General features: G+C 37.5%; 1 long non-coding RNA gene across 1 annotated transcript in view; it reads left to right on the top strand.

Annotated features, from left to right (window-relative positions):
• Positions 1 to 593: 593 nt before the first annotated feature.
• LOC307186744 overlaps positions 594 to 9,129 on the top strand; it is a 76,415-nt gene continuing 67,879 nt past the window's right edge. The window contains exons 1-2 of the long non-coding RNA XR_013828456.1: positions 594 to 973; positions 8,334 to 8,488. This is a non-coding gene — a long non-coding RNA (uncharacterized lncRNA). The remainder of the gene's footprint in view (positions 974 to 8,333; positions 8,489 to 9,129) is intronic.

Raw genomic sequence — 9,129 nt, 5'->3', positions numbered from 1 at the left:
TAGTATTTTTTTTCTTATTTTTATACTTTATTTTATATGCATGATATTAAACAAAATCAGGCTGTTTTGAATCACTTCACACTCCAGAGAATCTGTAGAGAGGCTCTGAAAGCCCTTTTGATAATGCTTTTCAGATTTGAGGAGTTCCTTGTGATGATTCTTACTTATATCTTCATTGTTATTGATGCTGATCAAGGAACCTACTGGTACAAAAGAAACCAAGGAGAGTCAGGGAGATGACAAGAAGTATAAAATAGTTTAACAAAGAAAAGACATCATATATTTGCCTGTTGTTCTGTAGTCAAAGCTCCGTTGCATGATATTATTGCATCCATCTATTTCTCTCCATTTCTAGCACCACTAACTACCCTGTTCCATACTAGCATGATTTCTTACCTGGATTGCTATAATATCCTCCTAACTGATTTCCCCACAACCACTCAGTACTCTCCAAATCTGTTCTACAATTTGTTGCCAGAATCATCTTTTTAAAATACGAATTTGAGGGCTTCCCTGGTGGCGCAGTGGTTGAGAGTCCGCCTGCCGATGCAGGGGACACGGGTTCGTGCCCCGGTCCGGGAAGATCTCACATGCTGCGGAGCGGCTGGGCCCGTGAGCCATGGCTGCTGAGCCTGCGCGTCTGGATGACTGTGCTCTGCAACTGGAGAGGCCACAACAGTGAAAGGCCCGCATACCGCTAAAAAAAAAAAAAAAAAAAAACCTCCCATGATCCTACCAGGTGACTGGAATGCGAAACTTATGATGACCTTGAAAGCCACGTGTTGAAGATGATAGAGTAATAGAGTAATATCAGCATCGCATGAATCTCTGACAGTGGGTTCCCCAGGATCACTCAACACCACCCCTAATCTGGAATTGCAAGGACACCGTGGAAGAAGAGAGCATGGCAAGCATGAAGAAATGAAAGATCCATTCAGTGTTGCGGAGACATGAGGCATGGACAGCATCGTGGGTAGGTGAGGCAGAAGATGCAATGCACTGGTTATAGCAGACTAGTCTGCAGCAACAGTTAGACCCAAACATATAATGGCTCAAAACAATAAATGTTTATTTCTCTCTCATAACATTTGAAGACGATTCCAGTGTAGGATTATGAGTAAAGCACATGGGTACCTGTCATTTAAAATTCCTAATTAAATTCTGTTCATCCTTCAGATCTTAGCTAAGATAATACTATTTCATGAAAGTTCTTTCTGAACTCAAGTCCTCCTATTATAGGTGTGTCTCTCTGCATACTTTTCCTTCATAGATCTTGTGATGACTGTAACATTTTATTTGTTTTTTTGTGTGCTTATTTAATTACTTTATGTCCCTTTTGCTAGAGTGTCAGTTCTGTGAGTGTGAGGACAGTGTCTATTTTTGTTCATTCAGCATCTACATAGTGCCTTGACATAAGGACAATCGATAAGTTTTGTTGAATAAATGAATCAGATTGTTAATTTGTATCATTAAGAAAAAATATTTTAAAGTACAATTTATAGCTGCAAGTTATGGTGCAATTTTTTTTTCTCAACATTAAATGTTGTTTTGCCACTTTGTTTTTAAGGGTTTTTAATAATTGCTGACATACTTTAAGATCATAATCTCAAGAGAACACAGGGCTTGATTTATAACTCTTGATGTACCAGCCCTCCAGCCAGCTGCCCTGGTTTAGTTTATTTGCCTTAAGCATTTTTACTTTCCCTGATAGTTAGTAACCACATACAATTTCGGATTGTTTTTTTACCGAAGAACCTTCTGGTTGGGGAAATAAAAAAATGCTAGAGAATTAAATATACAAGGAATCAGTTATATTTTGGATATAACTTTGTATGGTGAAGAAAAAAAGAGCTGAGGACTTGATTTCTAGTTTAGGGTGACCGGATATGTAAGTATGTTCCATGCCATATTTGGGATGTACGCTTTTTAAAACAATTATTTCTTGTTTATCTGAATTTAAAATTTTGTTGGGTATCCTATTTTTATTTGCTAAATCTGGCAGCCTATCTCTAGTTCTGCCACTTACTAGACTCTGCTCCTTAGATAGGAATTTTACCTTGAGAGAATTAAAGGAGGTATAACATTTGAAATTCTTAGTATCATGTCAGGCACTATGTGCTGACACTTGGCACTCAAAAATATTTATTCTCATTATTACTTTTTTTTGTTTTCAGAAAATTTTATTTATTTATATTCTCCTTATTTATATATGTAATTATAAAAGGTACTATTTACTGCAATAAGATTCCATTACTTATAATAATGAGCTACGATTTATTGTGCGTCCTGCTATACATAAGGTATTGTTCTAAGCCCTTCACGTGTATTATTCCATTCATTTATTCCAATGAAACTTGAAAAGGTATTACATTATTTCCACTTTACAAATGAGACGTGGAGAGTTTGGATCACTGACCTGGGTGATAGCGTTCAGTAGTGGTAGAGACTGCCTCAGATCCAGGTGACTTCAGGGCCTGCCTTCTCCACCACTGGACAGCAATTCCCACATGGTACAAGTGAGGCTGGGTCCATTTATGGATGCGCATTCTTTCCTATTTCACAGAACTGCTTTCCCTTAGCCCCTCTCACCCTGGAAAATTGATTTTGCTGCCCACCTGGTAAAATCGGCCATTCATTTTGCACCAAGAGCTAATTTTATAGAAATCTAAATACACTTTACTAGATTTACCTGTTAACACTAAAAGAAAAAAGGTTCCCTGTTTGCCTTTTTGTTGGGTCAAGCCTTTGGTTTTATAGGCTTGTTTGAGTAAGTAATTATTCTGGTTATGCCAAGGCCTCCTTTATTGAGCCATAAATGCATCCCGGACCACTCAGAATAACAAGCAGCCCCTTCCCTTTGAGCCTAGTAGGCAAACACTGTTTAGCTAGACAGAAGTTGGCTTGCCTGCCCCTGCAGGTTTCTCTCTCTCTGGAAACCTCCTATGAAACCATGTGAAGGGGGGAAAGAGGATCAGATAATTGGGATCTTTAAGATGGTTATTATGAAAAATGTTCTGGAACCAATTCAAATACCAATCAGAAACCACATTGTTCAACTAAATCACTTTCAGATGCCACATAAGATACAAAATACAATTATTTCCAGTTTAAAAATATAATGTTCCTTTAAAAAAACACAGTATTTTATTTTATTATTTAAAAAAAAAAACAAAAAAAACCTGCTTTGGCTGGAATTCAGGGCCGTCACAGATGATGTACAGACAGGCTTTGTACAGGTCCCTTTGGATCCGGGGCCTATAGACCTCACTGTAATGTATTTAAAAGTTCCTTAAAATGGATGTGACGGCTGTTTTCTTTGTGTATTACAGAAATATACAGAGTTCAGAGGCTCCGTGGCTACACTTTGGGCATGTATGTCATTAGAGGAATGAAAAAAAGATGATGGCCAAATGCTGTATTAAAATCCCATTAGAAACGCTGGGAGGAATTTATGGCCCCAATCTCTTTTATCTGACAGGCGTCAGTTTGGTGAAACAGTTTTCCTTCTTGCCATTTTCTTTTTTTTCCTTTCTTTCCTCTGTCTTTTCTCTCTGTCTTTTCTTTTCCCTCTTTCTTTTCTTTCCTCCCTCCCTCTCTCTCTTTCTTTCGTTCTTTCTCTCTCCCTCCCTCCCTCCTTTCCTTCCTTCCTTTTTCTTTCTCTTTCTCTCTTTCTCTCTCTTCCTTTCCCTTCCCCTTCCCTTCTCTTCCTTTTTTATTTCTTGCAGTTCTCAACTTGGCCACAGAATGTCTGGATGTTATCTTGACCACCAGAAAGGCAAATATTATCAGGTTTCTGTCAATATTTGCTCTTCTTTACTGTCTCCCACATCAGGCAGCATTGAGGGGGAAGGTCATTCATCCTTTTCCCAGATAGACTTTCCTTTCTAGCTGAGGTTTCATTACATCCATGCATGTTTATCTGAGCCGTCATCACTGTGATGAGGGGCAAGGAGGTTAACACACCATGTGACCTCAGGAATGATTTCTGTTACAGCAGCTCCCATATGAACCATCAGACTTTGAGCATGAATTTTAATGGACTCAGAACCGCTTCTCCAGCCTTGGGGCCAGAGGTCACTGGCTTTCAGAGTAGATCTTCCATAAACTGTCAAGAGAGGTGTGGATTTTTGTCCCTCTTCAGATCTGTAGGGCATGCATCACCCTCTGTGGAACAGGAGGGAAATACCAAATCATTACTCCATTGAGTATAGAGTTACTTATGGAGTAACACAGAAAATTCAGCCCACAAAGAGCAGCTACAGGGTCTAACAATAGGAGCAGTAAGAGCTGGGAATTCTGGTTCTGGTCCTGTCTTGCCACTTACAAGCTGTGTGACTGTCAGCAAGTTGTTCTCTCTCTAGGTTCAGTTCACTTATCTGAAACTCTGTTTCTGTGAATCCAACTCACCAAGAGTCAGACAGGGGAGATAAATATTGCTGTGAGATGTTTTAACCAGTGATACACAGTAGCCACTGTAATTTTTTTCCCCCTAAGTAGTAGTGAGATACCCTGAGAAAACCATAATTCAAAAAGAGTTATGTACCAAAATGTTCATTGCAGCTCTATTTACAATAGCCAGGAGATGGAAGCAAGCTAAGTGTCCATCATCGGATGAATGGATAAAGAAGATGTGACACATATATACAATGGAATATCACTCAGCCATAAAAAGAAACGAAATTGAGTTATTTGTCATGAGGTGGATGGACCTAGAGTCTGTCATACAGAGTGAAGTAAGTAAGAAAGAGAAAGACAAACACTGTATGCTAACACATATATATGGAATCTAAGAAAAAAATAATGTTATGAAGAACCTAGGGGTAAGACGGGAATAAAGACACAGACCTACCAGAGAATGGACTTGAGGATGTGGGGAGGGGGAAGGGTAAGCTGTGACAAAGAGAGAGTAGAATGGACATATATACACTACCAAACGTAAAATAGATAGCTAGTGGGAAGCAGCCGCATAGCACAGGGAGATCAGCTCAGTGCTTTGTGAGCACATAGAGGGGTGGGATAGGGAGGGTGGGAGGGAGGGAGATGCAAGAGGGAAGAGATATGGGAACATATGTATATGTATAACTGATTCACTTTGTTATAAAGCAGAAACTAACACACCATTGTAAAGCAATTATACTCCAATAAAGATGTTAAAAAAAAAAGAGAAGGATAAATAACTCCATACTTGAGAGAGCTCAAAGTCACTGATCATACATTAGTTCATGCTCATCTCTTTCTACCAGCCTAAAAGCCACCTGAGGACAAGGATGGTGCCACCCATCTCTGTATCTTCACCTCTGTGCCTGTTTGTTGAGTGTGGGAACAAAGGTGTAAAAATTAGATAGTATTCATGGTGAGGAAAGTGAAGGAGGAGGAGAAATCCAACAGATAGGTAGAAAACTTAGAGCACACTATCACAGAAATTAAGGCAGGGGAGCATCTGAGGAACAGCACGTGGAGACCACTGTTGAATGCTGCAGGTGGGCGAAGAGAGGCCAAACAAAAGGCCCTTCAGCTGGGGGATATCAGTCTCTGGAGAGGAGAAGAGTTGCTCTATTGTGACTTCAACTTGCAACTTACATCTAAGGAAGTTAAAGCTCTTCACCTGTCTAGGATCTCAAGAAAATAGGAAGACAGCACTGTCATTCAAGGTTGAATAAACTGAATTTTGAAGAAATTGATGTTTCACTAAATGCTACACAGCAATAGAAGTGTCAAGTCTATACCTCTGACCTTTTAGATCTCACGCCCTCTAGACTACATTGTATACTTTACTTCTTATTATCGTGGGATGGACTAGTTAGTGGAAAGGGGCAGAATGGCCTAGAAGCTGGCAGAGTATACTTCGAGGCCCAGAAGATCATTATACATGCCACCACAGGCTTACTTCTCACTACATCCTTGAATCAAATGGAAGGAAGAATTTGAACTACTTAATAGTAAATGATGACTTGTAAAAATACCAGAAGATAAGAATCAGTAGTAGGCAAGAAATGGGAAATGTGAACATTTTACAACAATTATGTTCAAATGACTCTCAGCAGAAAATTCTGTATCTGCAAGGACTGGCTTAAGTAAAACTATGACGATAGGATTTAATACTAACTTCAAATTATAGACCCATCTCCAAAACAGAGAAAGAATATGGTTAGGGGCAGTACCATTTAGATAATTTAATGTTAGTTTTAAGGAACGTTAAAATGCATTTTGAGAAAAAAATTGGAAATACCCAAAGAGTAAAGAAATCATGAGCCAGAAAGGGTATGGACTTCTGCAGGAAAATTATGCCAAGAATATTATATTACTTTTTTGAGAATAAACTTATAATATTAGTGAGAAAGGAAAGGTGGATGCTATTTATTAGAGTTTTTATAGACTATTTGATTCAGAAATAGCAAAATAATATTTTTAATTTATTTTGAAACTTAGTTTCAATTGGCATACATTATATTCCAAAGGCTGCTTGTAGAAGAACCAAGAAAAGAAAATGTCAGACTCCTGTTGGAGTTTGGAAAGCAATATGGTTTATATCTCTTTCTTATAAATATTTTTATTGCTTCTCTGAAAGAAAAAGAAAATGGAACATTAATGAAATTGGTACTTAAACCCTTAGTTTGAGAGTGTAGTGAACATTAAAAAATGACATAATTAAGACAAAATTATTTCTCTCTTTTCTCTGGGTTCTGTGAAAGGTCAGAGGAAAAAAATTTATTCATTCATTTATTTAATTATTTTGTAATTAAAATATTTATATTTTATAAAATATTAATGTTTATTAAACATTTATTTCTCCATGATCACATTGATCCCATAATAAATACAGCAGGGACACATACAAAATTACCATTTATTTAAATTTCAGTTTTCTGCACCTTGATTTCCTTATCTGTAAAATGGAGATTATAACAGCTAATTCTGAGGGTAACTGTGAGAATTAAATGTGATAATTTGTGTAAAACAGCAGAATGCTTGACATATCATATGGTAATGATATCACAACAAACATTATCAATCACTTACTTTGTACTAGATACTCTGTTAAGTTTTTATACATGCTAACACATTTGATATTCACAACAACCTTATGGTGGATGTAGACATTGTAATCCCATTTTGTGGAAGAAGAAACTGTAGTTTAAAGAGTCTAAGTAACTTTCCTGAGCTTATAAGCAGTATAGCTGAGATTCAGACCCAGACAGTCTGACTCTGTTGCTCATACCTGGCAGCTATTATGGTCATTACTACAACTACTAGGCTGAGCTGAAATTGCAGCAATAGGAATTTAAATATAGACATGAAGTTCTTGACTATAAAGATTATGAAAAAACGGAATGGAAAATTTTGAAGTACAAAAATCCCTAGAGATGCTTAAGTGTATCTCAGCTGTCAGCTGAGGTCCTACTATCCCTTGGAGACTTAGATCAGCTTGCTTTAAAATTCCACTTTGGTACCTGTGCAAGTTCAGAGCCATCTCTGCAATTTCTGTGAATCCTTAATGGCTTTCTTTCTCAGTTTTCTCTGCCTTGCTTTGGATTTATCTTGCATCATCCAAACACAGAGTCCACTTTCTCAAAATATGTCATTAGTTTAGTGGTTTTACTGAAGATCTGAGAGATTATGGGAGAAGTCACATCACATACAATATTATCAACTTCCTGGTTTCACCTCCAGTCCTCCTCATTTCAGACAAGAGCAAACATGCTTGGCAAGCATGTCATTTCCAACCATCTAGTAAATGGTGGAGCCAGAACTACAGACAGGATCCTGTTGGCAGATAAGATGATCAAGCCAGTGCAAGTGAGGAGAAAAACCTCCTTTTTATTCATCTAGCTATTCCTCTTAAGGCCTGCATTTTCTTTCTACCAATAAAAGAAAAATAAAATAGACATTGTCAAAGCTAATGGAAACCACTTCTGATTTTATTGATTTTGGGTCCTCTCTTTTTTCCTGGATGAGTGTGGCTAAAGGTTTATCAGTTTTGTTTATCTTTTCAAAGAACCAGCTTTTAGTTTCATTAAACTTTTCTATTGTTTTTTGGTCTCTATTTCATTTATTTCTGCTCTGATCTTTATGATTTCTTTCACTCTATTAACTTTGGGTTTTGTTTGTTGTTCTTTTTCTAATTCCTTTAGATGTAAAGTTAGGTTGTTTGAGATTTTTTCCTTGTTTTTTGAGGTAGGCTTGTATTGCTATAAGTTTCCCTCTTAGAACCGCTTTTGCTGCATCCCATAGATTTTTGGACTATTGTGTTTTCATTTTCATTTGTCTCCAGGTTTTGTTTTTTTTTTTTGCGGCACACAGGCCTCTCACTGTTGTGGCCTCTCCTGTTGCAGAGCACAGGCTCCAGATGCGCAGGCCCAGCGGCCATGGCCCACGGGCCAGCCGCTCCATGGCATGTGGGATCCTCCTGGACCGGGGCATGAAGCCGCGTCCCCTGCATCGGCAGGCGGACTCCCAACCACTGCACCACCAGGGAAGCCCTCTCCAGGTATTCTTTTATTTCTTTGATTTCTTCAGTGATCCATTGGTTGTTTAGTAGCATATTGGTTAGCCTCCACGTTTGCATTTTTTTTCTTGTAGTTGATTTTTAGTCTGCTAATGTGATCAAGAAAGATGCTTGATGTGATTTCAATTTTCTTAAATTTACTAAAACTCATTTTGTGGACTAGCATGTGATCTATCCTGGAGAATGTTCCATGTGCACTTGATAAAAATGTATTCTGTTGCCTTTCAATGGAATGTTTTATATATATATATATATATATATATATATATATATATATATATTTATTTATTTATTTATTTATTTTTTTGGTCTAGGGTGTCATTTAAGGCCAGTGTTTCCTTATTGTTCTCTCTGGATGATCTATCTGTTCATGTACATGGGGTGTTATAAAGTCCCCTGCATTATTATGTTACTGTCAATTTCTCCCTTTATGTCTGTTAGTATTTGCTTTATGTATTTAGTGTTCCTATGTTGGGTGCATATATATTTACATTGTTATATCTTCTTGGATTGATTCCCTAATCATTGTGTAATTTAAAAAATTTCTTTAATTTTGTATCTATATGAGATGATGGATGGTCACTAACTTATTATGATAATCCCTTCATAATGTATGTAAGTCA

This window comes from Stenella coeruleoalba (assembly GCF_951394435.1).
Source record: "Stenella coeruleoalba genome assembly, chromosome: 1".
Classification (NCBI taxonomy): Eukaryota; Metazoa; Chordata; class Mammalia; order Artiodactyla; family Delphinidae; genus Stenella; species Stenella coeruleoalba.
This window is presented reverse-complemented; position numbering and strand designations above follow the sequence as displayed.